This window comes from Lathyrus oleraceus, chromosome 2, assembly GCF_024323335.1.
Source record: "Lathyrus oleraceus cultivar Zhongwan6 chromosome 2, CAAS_Psat_ZW6_1.0, whole genome shotgun sequence".
Classification (NCBI taxonomy): domain Eukaryota; kingdom Viridiplantae; phylum Streptophyta; class Magnoliopsida; order Fabales; family Fabaceae; genus Lathyrus; species Lathyrus oleraceus.
The window spans coordinates 91501797-91521654 of NC_066580.1; the positions used below are offsets into that span (position 1 = coordinate 91501797).

The following is a 19858-nucleotide window of genomic DNA, read 5'->3' on the forward strand; positions in this document are numbered from 1 at the left end:
TAGTTGGTTTCTTTGTAGGAGAGACATGATCATGTTTTGAATGAATTCTTGGAACAAATACCTTGTATTTAAAACTCCCAATGTTGACCTTTTTGTTTATCATTTCTTCGACGCTAATGTGAAATATATCATTAAAAGAAATAATTTGATTTTTCCTGATTTAAACATTCAGACTTGTCCATCATATGTATCTACAAGCCATCATATTACAAATTCAAATAATATTATGGGTGACCTCCTATCGTAGAATTATAGTAGTAATGGTTATATGAGTTTCAAATAATCTTATAATCCTATTAACACCAATGATCAATAACTACCTTGAGCTAAAACTTTATGGAATCAATTCCTCTGAATATTTCATTATTTTGAGGATTATATATCATCGAGTTCTATTTGTGGGAACCTATCATTTAGAGAATTTCACATGGCCCCTAAATCTGATTTGTGTTATTGTGACAAAGAATCTAATCATTATTTGTAATCAGATTTCAAATCTTTTTAACTTTATGGAAATTACCTAGGAAATCCATCCAGATTAATGTTTTTTCTTGTTATACCCTTTGTATTTGGAGAATTTATCAAAGAATATGGTCCAAACAAGGAAAACTTGTCACTTTGTTTGTTATGATTAGTATGTTGAAATTTTTTGGCATTGCGGGAGTAAGCTCGTGTTTAAGGTAAAACAACTCATAAAAATTCTTCAATTAATTAACCTGATTGTTTCTCATGTTTCCGAGACAAGTAACCTCTCTGATTCTTCTTCTTTATTTTTGCACGAGTATTGAATCTTAAAATTCTATTGGATTAGTTTCATCCTCATATAGTTCCAAAATCCAAATGTTGGAACCCTATTAAAATTTATAGGATTACATGCATTAATGATGGTGTAACTAGAGAATTTCTAGGTCCTTCTACTAGAGGTGGCATCTTTAAGAACCAATATACTAATTTACGGAATTGTTTTAATCTAAACATCAGTAACTTTAATTTATTTATATATGAGTTAATTGGTATTAAGGCGGACGTTAAAACTACTTTAAAAAATGGGCGGAACTCTATGTGGCTCGATATTGGTTCTCAACTGATGACTTTAGTTCTTAATCTCATAACACTTTTCCTTGACAGCAAAGAAAAAGATGGACTAATTGCATTAAGATTACAACAACAATTTATATTTACCTCATTTTGAGAATGTTAATGATATCAATATAAACTAATTGAATACTCAATACATTTTTGTACTTTTAAGAAATTATACATTAAAAATACAGAAGAATTGAGTCGTTGTAGTATAATGGTAAGTATTCCTGCCTATCACGCATGTGACCCGGGTTCGATCCCCGACAACGGCGTATTTTATTTCCATTCTTATTATTTTGATTTGGATAGAATTTATTTTTATTTGAAAAATAATAAATTTTAACTTTCTTTTAAGAAAAATTTCTCTTTCTCTTTTCTGGTAGAAAGGAAATACCATTGTTTAGAAATTTAGAATAAATTACAAGCCTTGTTATAAGATATCGGCTATCCTTATCCTTTGACTGATATGTTATGATACAACGTCATTTTATTCATAGAAAATGTCACTGAAACATATACCGATAAAAGACATTTTAAGGCTTATATGTATATATTTTATTTCCTTATTTTACCTCATATTAAATTTTATTTCCCTAGTTTAAAACTCAAACGTTTGATTCCATAGTTTCATTTATTATTACTATATCAAATCAAATCCGTTCTAAAATGTCCAGATAGGGACAATTTGGGGAAAATGTGACGATTCTTTCCCCAATATTGGATGTGAAGAGAAAATAACAAAACTTATATTTTTGTGAGTATTTTAGTAGGCTATTTGACCCAGGAGAGACAAATGGGAATCCCTCGTCTCCTCTTCTTTTTTGTCTCATATAAGAGGTTCTTAATTGAGGGACATCTAAATTTATGAATAAGGTTAATAAGTATCAAACTAGAAATCCTATTGGCAGCTTCACCCCGTCTCTTATTCTTTATGGTGAGGATGTGATGGATTTTTGCAGAAGAACCAAATACAACATTCAAAACTTGTCACACTTATTCAATATGTGCGTTGATATTTATGGCCATACAGTCAATACTCTCAAGTCTACTATTTATACAAATTTTATTTCTCATCATATGCTTCTCGCCATCTCTGATACTCTTGGCTTCTCTATCATTAACATTTCTTTTGTTTGCTTAAGTATTCCTAATTTTATAGATAAGGTCAAAGCTACTTAGTCACTGCTCATTGCTGGCAGGATAAAACCGTAGTTATCTGCTTCAAAACCTTATTTGGTATCTACTACTAGTAGAAATAAATTATTCAAGAGTATCATTCAAAGCATGCTTGACTATGGGTTCGTGGAGTATTCTTGGCACGACAGCCTTTTGAAGGAAATTGATAAATGGATTATATACTATATTTTGGAAGGTGGTTTTATTAAGTAAAAGAATCTTATTGTGACGTGGAACAATGTCTGTACTACTCAATAAGGGGGGAGTTTTGAGTGTTGGGTCCCTCATAAATTGAATGAGGAAGACTCCATTAAATTTGATATGGTGTTTATTACTTACAAAATCCAAGGAGACAATACCCTTAGAGCTAGAGTGATCAGGAATAAGTTTATATTAGCTACCACGTTGATCGACTATATGTTATGGTATTAAGAGGAACGTGGATATCGTATTTGATGATAGTAGTTGGTTTCTTTGTAGGAGAGACATGATCATGTTTTGAATGAATTCTTGGAACAAATACCTTGTATTTAAAACTCCCAATGTTGACCTTTTTGTTTATCATTTCTTCGACGCTAATGTGAAATATATCATTAAAAGAAATAATTTGATTTTTCCTGATTTAAACATTCAGACTTGTCCATCATATGTATCTACAAGCCATCATATTACAAATTCAAATAATATTATGGGTGACCTCCTATCGTAGAATTATAGTAGTAATGGTTATATGAGTTTCAAATAATCTTATAATCCTATTAACACCAATGATCAATAACTACCTTGAGCTAAAACTTTATGGAATCAATTCCTCTGAATATTTCATTATTTTGAGGATTATATATCATCGAGTTCTATTTGTGGGAACCTATCATTTAGAGAATTTCACATGGCCCCTAAATCTGATTTGTGTTATTGTGACAAAGAATCTAATCATTATTTGTAATCAGATTTCAAATCTTTTTAACTTTATGGAAATTACCTAGGAAATCCATCCAGATTAATGTTTTTTCTTGTTATACCCTTTGTATTTGGAGAATTTATCAAAGAATATGGTCCAAACAAGGAAAACTTGTCACTTTGTTTGTTATGATTAGTATGTTGAAATTTTTTGGCATTGTGGGAGTAAGCTCGTGTTTAAGGTAAAACAACTCATAAAAATTCTTCAATTAATTAACCTGATTGTTTCTCATGTTTCCGAGACAAGTAACCTCTCTGATTCTTCTTCTTTATTTTTGCACGAGTATTGAATCTTAAAATTCTATTGGATTAGTTTCATCCTCATATAGTTCCAAAAACCAAATGTTGGAACCCTATTAAAATTTATAGGATTACATGCATTAATGATGGTGTAACTAGAGAATTTCTAGGTCCTTCTACTAGAGGTGGCATCTTTAAGAACCAATATACTAATTTACGGAATTGTTTTAATCTAAACATCAGTAACTTTAATTTATTTATATATGAGTTAATTGGTATTAAGGCGGACGTTAAAACTACTTTAAAAAATGGGCGGAACTCTATGTGGCTCGATATTGGTTCTCAACTGATGACTTTAGTTCTTAATCTCATAACACTTTTCCTTGACAGCAAAGAAAAAGATGGACTAATTGCATTAAGATTACAACAACAATTTATATTTACCTCATTTTGAGAATGTTAATGATATCAATATAAACTAATTGAATACTCAATACATTTTTGTACTTTTAAGAAATTATACATTAAAAATACAGAAGAATTGAGTCGTTGTAGTATAGTGGTAAGTATTCCTGCCTGTCACGCAAGTGACCCGGGTTCGATCCCCGGCAACGGCGTATTTTATTTCCATTCTTTATATTTTGATTTGGATAGAATTTATTTTATTTGAAAAATAATAAATTTTAACTTTCTTTTAAGAAAAATTTCTCTTTCTCTTTTCTGGTAGAAAGGAAATACCATTGTTTAGAAATTTAGAATAAATTACAAGCCTTGTTATAAGATATCGGCTATCCTTATCCTTTGACTGATATGTTATGATACAACGTCATTTTATTCATAGAAAATGTCACTGAAACATATACCGATAAAAGAAATTTTAAGGCTTATATGTATATATTTTATTTCCTTATTTTACCTCATATTAAATTTTATTTCCCTAGTTTAAAACTCAAACGTTTGATTCCATAGTTTCATTTATTATTACTATATCAAATCAAATCCGTTCTAAAATGTCCAGATAGGGACAATTTGGGGAAAATGTGACGATTCTTTCCCCAATATTGGATGTGAAGAGAAAATAACAAAACTTATATTTTTGTGAGTATTTTAGTAGGCTATTTGACCCAGGAGAGACAAATGGGAATCCCTCGTCTCCTCTTCTTTTTTGTCTCATATAAGAGGTTCTTAATTGAGGGACATCTAAATTTATGAATAAGGTTAATAAGTATCAAACTAGAAATCCTATTGGCAGCTTCACCCCGTCTCTTATTCTTTATGGTGAGGATGTGATGGATTTTTGCAGAAGAACCAAATACAACATTCAAAACTTGTCACACTTATTCAATATGTGCGTTGATATTTATGGCCATACAGTCAATACTCTCAAGTCTACTATTTATACAAATTTTATTTCTCATCATATGCTTCTCGCCATCTCTGATACTCTTGGCTTCTCTATCATTAACATTTCTTTTGTTTGCTTAAGTATTCCTAATTTTATAGATAAGGTCAAAGCTACTTAGTCACTGCTCATTGCTGGCAGGATAAAACCGTAGTTATCTGCTTCAAAACCTTATTTGGTATCTACTACTAGTAGAAATAAATTATTCAAGAGTATCATTCAAAGCATGCTTGACTATGGGTTCGTGGAGTATTCTTGGCACGACAGCCTTTTGAAGGAAATTGATAAATGGATTATATACTATATTTTGGAAGGTGGTTTTATTAAGTAAAAGAATCTTATTGTGACGTGGAACAATGTCTGTACTACTCAATAAGGGGGGAGTTTTGAGTGTTGGGTCCCTCATAAATTGAATGAGGAAGACTCCATTAAATTTGATATGGTGTTTATTACTTACAAAATCCAAGGAGACAATACCCTTAGAGCTAGAGTGATCAGGAATAAGTTTATATTAGCTACCACGTTGATCGACTATATGTTATGGTATTAAGAGGAACGTGGATATCGTATTTGATGATAGTAGTTGGTTTCTTTGTAGGAGAGACATGATCATGTTTTGAATGAATTCTTGGAACAAATACCTTGTATTTAAAACTCCCAATGTTGACCTTTTTGTTTATCATTTCTTCGACGCTAATGTGAAATATATCATTAAAAGAAATAATTTGATTTTTCCTGATTTAAACATTCAGACTTGTCCATCATATGTATCTACAAGCCATCATATTACAAATTCAAATAATATTATGGGTGACCTCCTATCGTAGAATTATAGTAGTAATGGTTATATGAGTTTCAAATAATCTTATAATCCTATTAACACCAATGATCAATAACTACCTTGAGCTAAAACTTTATGGAATCAATTCCTCTGAATATTTCATTATTTTGAGGATTATATATCATCGAGTTCTATTTGTGGGAACCTATCATTTAGAGAATTTCACATGGCCCCTAAATCTGATTTGTGTTATTGTGACAAAGAATCTAATCATTATTTGTAATCAGATTTCAAATCTTTTTAACTTTATGGAAATTACCTAGGAAATCCATCCAGATTAATGTTTTTTCTTGTTATACCCTTTGTATTTGGAGAATTTATCAAAGAATATGGTCCAAACAAGGAAAACTTGTCACTTTGTTTGTTATGATTAGTATGTTGAAATTTTTTGGCATTGTGGGAGTAAGCTCGTGTTTAAGGTAAAACAACTCATAAAAATTCTTCAATTAATTAACCTGATTGTTTCTCATGTTTCCGAGACAAGTAACCTCTCTGATTCTTCTTCTTTATTTTTGCACGAGTATTGAATCTTAAAATTCTATTGGATTAGTTTCATCCTCATATAGTTCCAAAAACCAAATGTTGGAACCCTATTAAAATTTATAGGATTACATGCATTAATGATGGTGTAACTAGAGAATTTCTAGGTCCTTCTACTAGAGGTGGCATCTTTAAGAACCAATATACTAATTTACGGAATTGTTTTAATCTAAACATCAGTAACTTTAATTTATTTATATATGAGTTAATTGGTATTAAGGCGGACGTTAAAACTACTTTAAAAAATGGGCGGAACTCTATGTGGCGCGATATTGGTTCTCAACTGATGACTTTAGTTGTTAATCTCATAACACTTTTCCTTGACAGCAAAGAAAAAGATGGACTGATTGCATTAAGATTACGACAACAATTTATATTTAGCTTATTTTGAGAATGTTAATGATATCAATATAAACTAATTGAATACTCAATACATTTTTGTACTTTTAAGAAATTATACATTAAAAATGCAGAACAATTGAGTCGTTGTAGTATAGTGGTAAGTATTCCTGCCTGTCACGCAGGTGAGCCGGGTTCAATCCCCGGCAACGGCGTATTTTGTTTCCATTCTTTCTTTATATTTTGATTTGGATAGAATTTATTTTAATTTGAAAAATAATAAATTTTAACTTTCTTTTAAGAAAAAATTCTCTTTCTCTTTTCTGGTAGAAAGGAAATACCATTGTTTAGAAATTTAGAATAAATTACAAGCCTTGTTATAAGATATCGGCTATCCTTATCCTTTGACTGATATGTTATGATACAACGTCATTTTATTCATAGAAAATGTCACTGAAACATATACCGATAAAAGAAATTTTAAGGCTTATATGTATATATTTTATTTCCTTATTTTACCTCATATTAAATTTTATTTCCCTAGTTTAAAACTAAAACGTTTGATTCCATAGTTTCATTTATTATTACTATATCAAATCAAATCCGTTCTAAAATGTCTAGATAGGGACATTTTGGGGAAAATCTGACGATTCTTTCCCCAATATTGGATGTGAAGAGAAAATAACAAAACTTATATTTTTGTGAGTATTTTAGTAGGCTATTTGACCTAGGAGAGACAAACGGGAATCCCTCGTCTCCTCTTCTTTTTTGTCTCATATAAGAGGTTCTTAATTGAGGGACATCTAAATTTATGAATAAGGTTAATAAGTATCAAACTAGAAATCCTATTGGCAGCTTCACTCCGTCTCTTATTCTTTATGGTGAGGATGTGATGGATTTTTGCAGAAGATCCAAATACAACATTCAAAACTTGTCACACTTATTCAATATGTGCGTTGATATTTATGGCCATACAGTCAATACTCTCAAGTCTACTATTTATACAAATTTTATTTCTCATCATATGCTTCTCGCCATCTCTGATACTCTTGGCTTCTCTATCATTAACATTTCTTTTGTTTGCTTAAGTATTCCTAATTTTATAGATAAGGTCAAAGCTACTTAGTCACTGCTCATTGCTGGCAGGATAAAACCGTAGTTATCTGCTACAAAACCTTATTTGGTGTCTACTACTAGTAGAAATAAATTATTCAAGAGTATCATTCAAAGCATGCTTGACTATGGGTTCGTGGAGTATTCATGGCACGACAGCCTTTTGAAGGAAATTGATAAATGGATTATATACTATATTTTGGAAGGTGGTATTATTAAGTAAAAGAATCTTATTGTGACGTGGAACAATGTCTGTACTACTCAATAAGGGGGGAGTTTTGAGTGTTGGGTCCCTCATAAATTTAATGAGGAAGACTCCATTAAATTTGGTATGGTGTTTATTACTTACAAAATCCATGGAGACAATACCCTTAGAGCTAGAGTGATCAGGAAGAAGTTTATATTAGCTACGACGTTGATCGACTATATGTTATGGTATTAAGAGGAACGTGGATATCGTATTTGATGATAGTAGTTGGTTTCTTTGTAGGAGAGACATGATCATGTTTTGAATCAATTCTTGGAACAAATAACTTGTATATAAAACTCCCAATATGGACCTTTTTGTTTATCATTTCTTCGACGCTAATGTGAAATATATCATTAAAAGAAATAATTTGATTTTTCCTTATTTAAACATTCAGACTTGTCCATCATATGTATCTACAACCCATCATATTGCAAATTCAAATAATATTATGGGTGACCTCCTATCGTAGAATTATAGTAGTAATGGTTATATGAGTTTCAAATAATCTTATAATCTTATTAACACCAATGATCAATAACTACCTTGAGCTAAAACTTTATGGAATCAATTCCTCTGAATATTTCATTATTTTGAGGATTATATATCATCGAGTTCTATTTGTGGGAACCTATCATTTAGAGAATTTCACATGGCCCCTAAATCTGATTTATGTTATTGTGACAAAGAATCTAATCATTATTTGTAATGAGATTTCAAATCTTTTTAACTTTATGGAAATTACCTAGGAAATCCATCCAGATTAATGTTTTTTCTTGTTAAACCCTTTGTATTTGGAGAATTTATCAAAGAATATGGTCCAAACAAGGAAAACTAGTCACTTTGTTTGTTATGATTAGTATGATGAATTTATTTGGCATTGCGGGAGTAAGCGCGTGTTTAAGGTAAAACAACTCATAAAAATTCTTCAATTAATTAACCTGGTTGTTTCTCATGTTTCCGAGACAAGTAACCTCTCTGATTCTTCTTCTTTATTTTTGCACGAGTATTGAATCTTAAAATTCTATTGGATTAGTTTCATCCTCATATAGTTCCAAAAACCAAATGTTGGAACCCTATTAAAATTTATAGGATTACATGCATTGATGATGGTGTAACTAGAGAATTTCTAGGTCCTTCTACTAGAGGTGGTATCTTTAAGAACCAATATACTAATTTACGGAATTGTTTTAATCTAAACATCAGTAAATTTAATTTATTTATATATGAGTTAATTGGTATTAAGGCGGACGTTAAAACTACTTTAAAAAATGGGCGGAACTCTATGTGGCTCGATATTGGTTCTCAACTGATGACTTTAGTTCTTAATCTCTATAACACCTCAAAATTTGACCTCCTCTCTTGGGACTAGCTTAACATATTGCATTGCATTTTTTAGGTCATTAGGCATGGCATATTGCATATCATGTGGTTGCATTGTGCAAGTCATCCTCATAAGTCTTGATCAGGAGATGAAGAGGTCATGATGCGAGCTAGGGTTTCATTGGACTGATCATTAGCCATCTGAGGATTGGGCTACAAATTAGGGTTTTATGATTCTCAAGGAGGTTGAGCTTGATCTTGGTTGAAATTATACATCATCATCATCATGGTCTTGATATCACCAAGAGATTCAAGAGATTGATCAGACACCTTGAGATTAGGGTTTTGACCACTGGTCAACCCTAATCAGTGTAATCATCTGCATTGGGCCAATCAGGGCATGACAAGGAGATGGGGTCTACAATGGATATGGGGATCATTTCATGATTATATTGAGCTTATGAAGGCTAGGGTTTCATCATTGAGCCATTTCATCAGAGAATTAAGGCTCGGCTTGATCAATGCACAACCAAATTCATCTATCAATTGAAAAGTCAACTATGGTCAACTGTGCTTGATTTTATGGATTTGGAGGTGGGAGAGGGTTTGATATACTTCATTCATGTCTAAACAAGTTTCATTTGGCATTTCAAACATCAAGAATGAAGAAAATAAAGTCAGACAAAAAGTTGCCAAAAATAGAAAGTGACTTGTAATGAAAGTTTCCAAAAATGGAAAGATTTTCACCACAAAATTGCATGTCCAAAAATGCTTCAAATGAAATTTTGTTCAACATGAAAGTTGTAGATCTTGCTCTCACCTTTCCAAAAAGTCCAAGAACTTGAATTTCTCATGTATAGTTGACAAGATATGGTCCATTCATTTTCCAAAAATGCCTAAAATCAAAGTGGCATAACTTTCACATGGAATGGCCAAAATGGATGATCTTTCTTTGAGCAAACTCCATTTCACATGTACTTTCATGGTGCATAATCAAAATTCATCAAAAATAAGCATGGCAAAAAGTCATTTTTCAAGTGGATTCAATTGCATTTTTGGTGTGAGATAGTGAATTTGAGCAATACAAGGCCAATGCACATGAGACCACTTCCAACACACTCCAAATGCCAAATATGACTTGTTTGAGCTGTCATTTGCTGTCACCTTGGTTTAATTTGGAAAAGGCATTTTGCACATAACACTTAAAATGGCATTTACACTAATCCAATCAAATTTGGTAATTGTGATTAAGGAGATGGATTAGCAGGGGTATATATCACTAATCATAACAGAAATTACAAATTACATTTCATTCTCCAAGATTTGTAACTGAATTTCCCTCCAAAACCACAAAACTCTTCAAGCTTCATCCAATTTTTTTTCAATAATTTTCATCAAAATCTTCATCAATTTGCTTCGTTCTTGATTGATCCATGCTCTACATGTGGTATTGGTGAACTGTTTCATTCAATTTGTGGCCAAATCTTCAAGGATTCCAACTGTCCAAAGCTTGATCTACAATGGCAACTTCATGATTCTTGCACTTGGAGCTGTTTCGAGCTGAGCTTATCATTCCAATCAACTTCCTTATCAATCAACTGCATCTGTTTTTGGTTTTTACATCTTGAAACGTCCAGATTCTCATCTGCTTCATTCACAAGGTGATTTTTCGAATTCTTCGATTGCTTGAACTATCACATGGCTTTTGTAGATCTTTCATGGTAGATTAACATGATGCTCATAGTTTTTGATTTGGTTGAGAATTGTGAGAGTAATCGTGATTTGAAGTTTGATGTGCGTTTCTATTTTTGATCGATCCGGATAACATGTTGAGAATTAGGAAGAATCAATTACATATTCGTGATGTGCTAGTTGAGACGGTTCTTTTGATATATAGTTTGTCAATTTTGGTTGAGATTTGATGTTCTTGATTTTCTGGAATTTCTGGAAGTGTTCTTGTTCAAGAACACTCACTGTAACGCGTTCAATCCAAAATTTCGCTTGGCCTTGTTTGAAACGTGTTTCCCGCGCTGCCTAAGCCAATCAGATGGCGCCAACGCTTTTAATGAACACGACGCCGTTTTGGTCGTGTGGCTCGTATTTACGAGAATGCCATTTCTGAGTTTAATTTGTTTTATTTCTTTTTCTTTTTGCAATTTTCATTTCATTTTGATGCTTGATCTTGTAAAATTCATAGATTCTTCATTTTTTATCCAAAATTTGTGAGGTTTTTTTCACCATGCTCCTTGTAATGTGTAGAATTTAATGATGATTTTTGTGATTTTTGTGCACGTGTAAAAAATTAAAATGCCTAGGGTTTGCTTGGTAGTGTCACATTGGTACATGCTTTGCCATATCTTTCATAAAATGATGATGCTTTCAAAGAAATGGATGAAATTTTTTGTGCATATTCTGGACACTTTGATGGTCATTTTGATGTAGAGTTTGTAATTTTTGGATACCTGGATGTTGAGATATGAATTTTTGAATAGAGGTGTGACAATTTGTGTCACACCATGCTTGGTGAATTTCATGATTTTATTTGATGTGCTTAGGGATGTTGAATTGAGCCAATTTTTTGCATGATTGAGCATATGAATGTTGAGATCACATGAGAATTTTTCTGGATTTATTGATGGCATTTCCCAATTGATTGGAATTTTCTCCTCTGTTTGGTCATCTTGTGATTTTTTGTTACACATGTTACCATTTGATTTGTGAAATTCTGGTTATTGATTGGATGAGTGTGAAATTTGACATGTGGATTGTAGACACATTATAGGTCATTGTGGTTTTGATCCCATTCATTTATCATGTATTGTCACTGATTTATGATTTTTGGAAGTTGATGTTTGTTTGGATACCATGTGTTGGTTTGCTTGAACTTGTCTGAACTTCTTGATTTTCATTGACCTACTTCCTTTTGTCCAATTGAGCTGAAATTTGATATGCTATTCATTGGATATGTTCTGTGTAGGTTGGAATTTTTGTGGAATTTATGGAGCTGTTTTGATATTGATTTGATTGTGATCATTCTGTTTGGTCTTTTGATGTTGCAAATAGCATGTTTTGTGATATTTTGTGCATAAAATAATAATGGTGATTGATATGAGCATGGGACCAATTGGTTTTGCTTTTAAATTGTTTGATTGTGGTTTTGGATAATTTTCACTTGCTGTTTTGGATTTTTCATCTCCTTTGGACCCTAGGCTTGGCCTAGTGGTCTTGTTTCTCATGTTTGGTTTGGATTTTCAGGTTGAGATGCAAAGGCCTTAAGGAGAAAAGTGCAAGTTGATTAAATTGAGTTTGTTTGATGTTGTAAACTAACTTGTTTTGTGTTGTAGGGTTTGATGCTTGAGTTTGAGCTCATGGCTTGCACTTGTGTGCATTAACTTGTGTTTGACTGTACAGATTAACATTTGCTGTTTAATGTTGGTTTGTCTGGAATACTGACTGTATTAGATTGATTTCAGGTACCATAGTCGCTTTAGTTCTTTAAGAACTTGCTGTGCTGCTGCTTGGTTGTATAAACCAATTGAGGTAGACTCTCTTGTCTCCATGTAGTCTGGAAGACCTGGCTTGTTATTTAGCCAGGCAACTGTCTGAAGTCCTCCTTAAGAGGCGATGTTTGTGATTGTTTAACTTTGTCCCCAAGCAGGTAAAGACCTCTATGAGGCAATTGGCGGAACCCAAGGGATATGCAATCTATCCCCCGCTATTCTGTTGAGTCGTCCCTCTGCTCACACCACTGTGTTGATGCATTGGGACATTAACCCAAGATGATGTACATTTGTACAATTGAGTCAGAGTCTTGAGCGTAGAAGGGTTCCCACATTCTGGACCCACGCTCCTTTGTCTGAAGCTCTCCCTGGACAGGGATAAGAGCTGTGAAGTCTCATCTTCACTCACCTTTCATCTGCTTCACCCTGACTCTCAATGTCAGGGTTAAGAGCGAACACTACCTTGTACAGATGACTTGCCTCGGCAGTCCACCCTTGTTTGAGCCTCACTTGACTGGATATAGTGTGTGCTACGTGAATGTTTGCTTTATTTTGATTGATGCTTGCATGCTTGTTTTTCCTGGTTAGGATTAGCTTGCTGTTGTGCAAGTAGATAGAAACCATAACCTAGGGCAATGATGCATGATAACACTAGGCTCGAGTATAGCTCCCTAGTAGTGTGTCTCCCCTTGGTTTCTGGCTAGAATTTCTTTCCCTTTCAGGGGAACTACGTCGCCCTGATCCTCATACCAGATGAGGTACGTAGGCAGGAGACCGTGCGAGGTCTCTCCGGGCACTTTTTTTTCTTTTTTGTGTGCGTTTGCTTGACAGTTGCTAGGCTCGAGTTCCCGACTCCTTAGTAGCTTGTTGCTTGTTTGTTCTTCTGTGTCAGGATATGGATGTAAGACCAGTGATTGGCTGTCCGTATCCTGATTGTGTTTGTTTGGTTCGGAAGCCGATGTAAGTCCAGCGATTGGCGTTCGGGTTCCATGTTTGCCTGTGTTTGTGTGTGTCTTGTTTGGCGTGCGTGAGCCGAACTACGACAGCTCTGATTCTCGTTCCAGACGAGATACGTAGGCATAGGATGCGATGTCCTAGCGAGCCCTCTCCTCTTTTCCCCCACCTGTGTTGTCTTCGGTGTGTGTGTGTGATGTTTGTTTTAGCAACCTTTTCTTTCGTTAAAGCGTGGATCCCGTCGAGTCCGACGGACGTGAGGAGTGCTAATACCTTCCCCTTGCGTAACCGACTCCCTTACCCTTTCTCTTTGGTCGCGAGACCATGCTTTTCCCAGGTTTACTCTGAGCGTTTCCTTTCCCTCTTTTGGGATAAATAACGCACGGTGGCGGCTCTGTGTTGTTTTTGTTTCAGCCCGCCGGTTGTTTTTCGCGGATGCGACAATCTCATAACACTTTTCCTTGACAACAAAGAAAAAGATGGATTAATTGCATTAAGATTACAACAACAATTTATATTTACCTCATTTTGAGAATGTTAATGATATCAATAAAAACTAATTGAATACTCAATACATTTTTGTACTTTTAAGAAATTATACATTAAAAATGTTGAACAGTTGAGTCGTTGTAGTATAGTGGTAAGTATTCCTGCCTGTCACGCAGGTGACCCGGGTTCGATCCCCGGCAACGGCGTATTTTATTTCCATTCTTTATATTTTGATTTGGATAGAATTTATTTTTATTTGAAAAATAATAAATTTTAACTTTCTTTTAAGAAAAATTTCTCTTTCTCTTTTCTGGTAGAAAGGAAATACCATTGTTTAGAAATTTAGAATAAATTACAAGCCTTGTTATAAGATATCGGCTATCCTTATCCTTTGACTGATATGTTATGATACAACGTCATTTTATTCATAGAAAATGTCACTGAAACATATACCGATAAAAGACATTTTAAGGCTTATATGTATATATTTTATTTCCTTATTTTACCTCATATTAAATTTTATTTCCCTAGTTTAAAACTCAAACGTTTGATTCCATAGTTTCATTTATTATTACTATATCAAATCAAATCCGTTCTAAAATGTCCAGATAGGGACATTTTGGGGAAAATGTGACGATTCTTTCCCCAATATTGGATGTGAAGAGAAAATAACAAAACTTATATTTTTGTGAATATTTTAGTAGGCTATTTGACCCAAGAGAGACAAATGGCAATCCCTCGTCTCCTCTTCTTTTTTGTCTCATATAAGAGGTTCTTAATTGAGGGACATCTAAATTTATGAATAAGGTTAATAAGTATCAAACTAGAAATCCTATTGGCAGCTTCACCCCGTCTCTTATTCTTTATGGTGAGTATGTGATGGATTTTTGCAGAAGAACCAAATACAACATTCAAAACTTGTCACACTTATTCAATATGTGCGTTGATATTTATGGCCATACAGTCAATACTCTCAAGTCTACTATTTATGCAAATTTTATTTCTCATCATATGCTTCTTGCCATCTCTGATACTCTTGGCTTCTCTATCATTAACATTTCTTTTGTTTGCTTAAGTATTCCTAATTTTATAGATAAGGTCAAAGCTACTTAGTCACTCCTCATTGCTGGCAGGATAAAACCGTAGTTATCTGCTTCAAAACCTTATTTGGTATCTACTACTAGTAGAAATAAATTATTCAAGAGTATCATTCAAAGCATGCTTGACTATGGGTTCGTGGAGTATTCTTGGCACGACAGCCTTTTGAAAGAAATTGATAAATGGATTATATACTATATTTTGGAAGGTGGTTTTATTAAGTAAAAGAATCTTATTGTGACGTGGAACAATGTCTGTACTACTCAATAAGGGGGGAGTTTTGAGTGTTGGGTCCCTCATAAATTGAATGAGGAAGACTCCATTAAATTTGATATGGTGTTTATTACTTACAAAATCCAAGGAGACAATACCCTTAGAGTGATCAGGAATAAGTTTATATTAGCTACCACGTTGATCGACTATATGTTATGGTATTAAGAGGAACGTGGATATCGTATTTGATGATAGTAGTTGGTTTCTTTGTAGGAGAGACATGATCATGTTTTGAATGAATTCTTGGAACAAATACCTTGTATTTAAAACTCCCAATGTTGCCCTTTTTGTTTATCATTTCTTCGACGCTAATGTGAAATATATCATTAAACGAAATAATTTGATTTTTCCTGATTTAAACATTCAGACTTGTCCATCATATGTATCTACAAGCCATCATATTACAAATTCAAATAATATTATGGGTGACCTCCTATCGTAGAATTATAGTAGTAATGGTTATATTAGTTTCAAATAATCTTATAATCCTATTAACACCAATGATCAATAACTACCTTGAGCTTAAACTTTATGGAATCAATTCCTCTGAATATTTCATTATTTTGAGGATTATATATCATCGAGTTCTATTTGTGGGAACCTATCATTTAGAGAATTTCACATGGCCCCTAAATCTGATTTGTGTTATTGTGACAAAGAATCTAATCATTATTTGTAATCAAATTTCAAATCTTTTTAACTTTATGGAAATTACCTAGGAAATCCATCCAGATTAATGTTTTTTCTTGTTATACCCTTTGTATTTGGAGAATTTATCAAAGAATATGGTCCAAACAAGGAAAACTTGTCACTTTGTTTGTTATGATTAGTATGTTGAAATTTTTTGGCATTGAGGGAATAAGCTCGTGTTTAAGGTAAAACAACTCATAAAAATTCTTCAATTAATTAACCTGATTGTTTCTCATGTTTCCGAGACAAGTAACCTCTCTGATTCTTCTTCTTTATTTTTGCACGAGTATCGAATCTTAAAATTCTATTGGATTAGTTTCATCCTCATATAGTTCCAAAATCCAAATGTTGGAACCCTATTAAAATTTATAGGATTACATGCATTAATGATGGTGTAACTAGAGAATTTCTAGGTCCTTCTACTAGAGGTGGCATCTTTAAGAACCAATATACTAATTTACGGAATTGTTTTAATCTAAACATCAGTAACTTTAATTTATTTATATATGAGTTAATTGGTATTAAGGCGGACGTTAAAACTACTTTAAAAAATGGGCGGAACTCTATGTGGCTCGATATGGGTTCTCAATTGATGACTTTAGTTGTTAATCTCATAACACTTTTCCTTGACAGCAAAGAAAAAGATGGACTAATTGCATTAAGATTACAACAACAATTTATATTTACCTCATTTTGAGAATGTTAATGATATCAATATAAACTAATTGAATACTCAATACATTTTTGTACTTTTAAGAAATTATACATTAAAAATACAAAAGAATTGAGTCGTTGTAGTATAGTGGTAAGTATTCCTGCCTGTCACGCAGGTGACCCGGGTTCGATTCGGCGTATTTTATTTCCATTCTTTATATTTTGATTTGGATAGAATTTATTTTTATTTGAAAAATAATAAATTTTAACTTTCTTTTAAGAAAAATTTCTCTTTCTCTTTTCTGGTAGAAAGGAAATACCATTGTTTAGAAATTTAGAATAAATTACAAGCCTTGTTATAAGATATCGGCTATCCTTATCCTTTGACTGATATGTTATGATACAACGTCATTTTATTCATAGAAAATGTCACTGAAACATATACCGATAAAAGACATTTTAAGGCTTATATGTATATATTTTATTTCCTTATTTTACCTCATATTAAATTTTATTTCCCTAGTTTAAAACTCAAACGTTTGATTCCATAGTTTCATTTATTATTACTATATCAAATCAAATCCGTTCTAAAATGTCCAGATAGGGACAATTTGGGGAAAATGTGACGATTCTTTCCCCAATATTGGATGTGAAGAGAAAATAACAAAACTTATATTTTTGTGAGTATTTTAGTAGGCTATTTGACCCAGGAGAGACAAATGGGAATCCCTCGTCTCCTCTTCTTTTTTGTCTCATATAAGAGGTTCTTAATTGAGGGACATCTAAATTTATGAATAAGGTTAATAAGTATCAAACTAGAAATCCTATTGGCAGCTTCACCCCGTCTCTTATTCTTTATGGTGAGGATGTGATGGATTTTTGCAGAAGAACCAAATACAACATTCAAAACTTGTCACACTTATTCAATATGTGCGTTGATATTTATGGCCATACAGTCAATACTCTCAAGTCTACTATTTATACAAATTTTATTTCTCATCATATGCTTCTCGCCATCTCTGATACTCTTGGCTTCTCTATCATTAACATTTCTTTTGTTTGCTTAAGTATTCCTAATTTTATAGATAAGGTCAAAGCTACTTAGTCACTGCTCATTGCTGGCAGGATAAAACCGTAGTTATCTGCTTCAAAACCTTATTTGGTATCTACTACTAGTAGAAATAAATTATTCAAGAGTATCATTCAAAGCATGCTTGACTATGGGTTCGTGGAGTATTCTTGGCACGACAGCCTTTTGAAGGAAATTGATAAATGGATTATACACTATATTTTGGAAGGTGGTTTTATTAAGTAAAAGAATCTTATTGTGACGTGGAACAATGTCTGTACTACTCAATAAGGGGGAGTTTTGAGTGTTGGGTCCCTCATAAATTGAATGAGGAAGACTCCATTAAATTTGATATGGTGTTTATTACTTACAAAATCCAAGGAGAAAATACCCTTAGAGCTAGAGTGATCAAGAATAAGTTTATATTAGCTACCACGTTGATCGACTATATGTTATGGTATTAAGAGGAACGTGGATATCATATTTGATGATAGTAGTTGGTTTCTTTGTAGGAGAGACATGATCATGTTTTGAATGAATTCTTGGAACAAATACCTTGTATTTAAAACTCCCAATGTTGACCTTTTTGTTTATCATTTCTTCGACGCTAATGTGAAATATATCATTAAAAGAAATAATTTGATTTTTCCTGATTTAAACATTCAGACTTGTCCATCATATGTATCTACAAGCCATCATATTACAAATTCAAATAATATTATGGGTGACCTCCTATCGTAGAATTATAGTAGTAATGGTTATATGAGTTTCAAATAATCTTATAATCCTATTAACACCAATGATCAATAACTACCTTGAGCTAAAACTTTATGGAATCAATTCCTCTAAATATTTCATTATTTTGAGGATTATATATCATCGAGTTCTATTTGTGGGAACCTATCATTTAGAGAATTTCACATGGCCCCTAAATCTGATTTGTGTTATTGTGACAAAGAATCTAATCATTATTTGTAATCAGATTTCAAATCTTTTTAACTTTATGGAAATTACCTAGGAAATCCATCCAGATTAATGTTTTTTCTTGTTATACCCTTTGTATTTGGAGAATTTATCAAAGAATATGGTCCAAACAAGGAAAACTTGTCACTTTGTTTGTTATGATTAGTATGTTGAAATTTTTTGGCATTGTGGGAGTAAGCTCGTGTTTAAGGTAAAACAACTCATAAAAATTCTTCAATTAATTAACCTGATTGTTTCTCATGTTTCCGAGACAAGTAACCTCTCTGATTCTTCTTCTTTATTTTTGCACGAGTATTGAATCTTAAAATTCTATTGGATTAGTTTCATCCTCATATAGTTCCAAAATCCAAATGTTGGAACCCTATTAAAATTATAGGATTACATGCATTAATGATGGTGTAACTAGAGAATTTCTAGGTCCTTCTACTAGAGGTGGCATCTTTAAGAACCAATATACTAATTTACGGAATTGTTTTAATCTAAACATCAGTAACTTTAATTTATTTATATATGAGTTAATTGGTATTAAGGCGGACGTTAAAACTACTTTAAAAAATGGGCGGAACTCTATGTGGCTCGATATTGGTTCTCAACTGATGACTTTAGTTGTTAATCTCATAACACTTTTCCTTGACAGCAAAGAAAAAGATGGACTAATTGCATTAAGATTACAACAACAATTTATATTTACCTCATTTTGAGAATGTTAATGATATCAATATAAACTAATTGAATACTCAATACATTTTTGTACTTTTAAGAAATTATACATTAAAAATACAAAAGAATTGATTCGTTGTAGTATAGTGGTAAGTATTCCTGCCTGTCACGCAGGTGACCCGGGTTCGATCCCCGACAACGGCGTATTTTATTTCCATTCTTT

General features: G+C 32.7%; 4 non-coding genes across 4 annotated transcripts; all 4 read left to right on the plus strand.

Annotated features, from left to right (window-relative positions):
• The first annotated feature begins 1283 nt into the window (after nucleotides 1-1283).
• Nucleotides 1284-1355, plus strand: TRNAD-AUC (transfer RNA aspartic acid (anticodon AUC)). Its single transcript has one exon. It is a non-coding gene; the product is annotated as a tRNA-Asp (tRNA).
• Nucleotides 1356-4004: 2649 nt separating this feature from the next.
• On the plus strand, nucleotides 4005-4076 carry TRNAD-GUC (transfer RNA aspartic acid (anticodon GUC)). Its single transcript has one exon. It is a non-coding gene; the product is annotated as a tRNA-Asp (tRNA).
• A 2648-nt stretch (nucleotides 4077-6724) lies between these two features.
• TRNAD-GUC (transfer RNA aspartic acid (anticodon GUC)) lies at nucleotides 6725-6796 on the plus strand. The gene has a single exon. It is a non-coding gene; the product is annotated as a tRNA-Asp (tRNA).
• Nucleotides 6797-14341: 7545 nt separating this feature from the next.
• Nucleotides 14342-14413, plus strand: TRNAD-GUC (transfer RNA aspartic acid (anticodon GUC)). Its single transcript has one exon. It is a non-coding gene; the product is annotated as a tRNA-Asp (tRNA).
• The last annotated feature ends 5445 nt before the right edge of the window (nucleotides 14414-19858 follow it).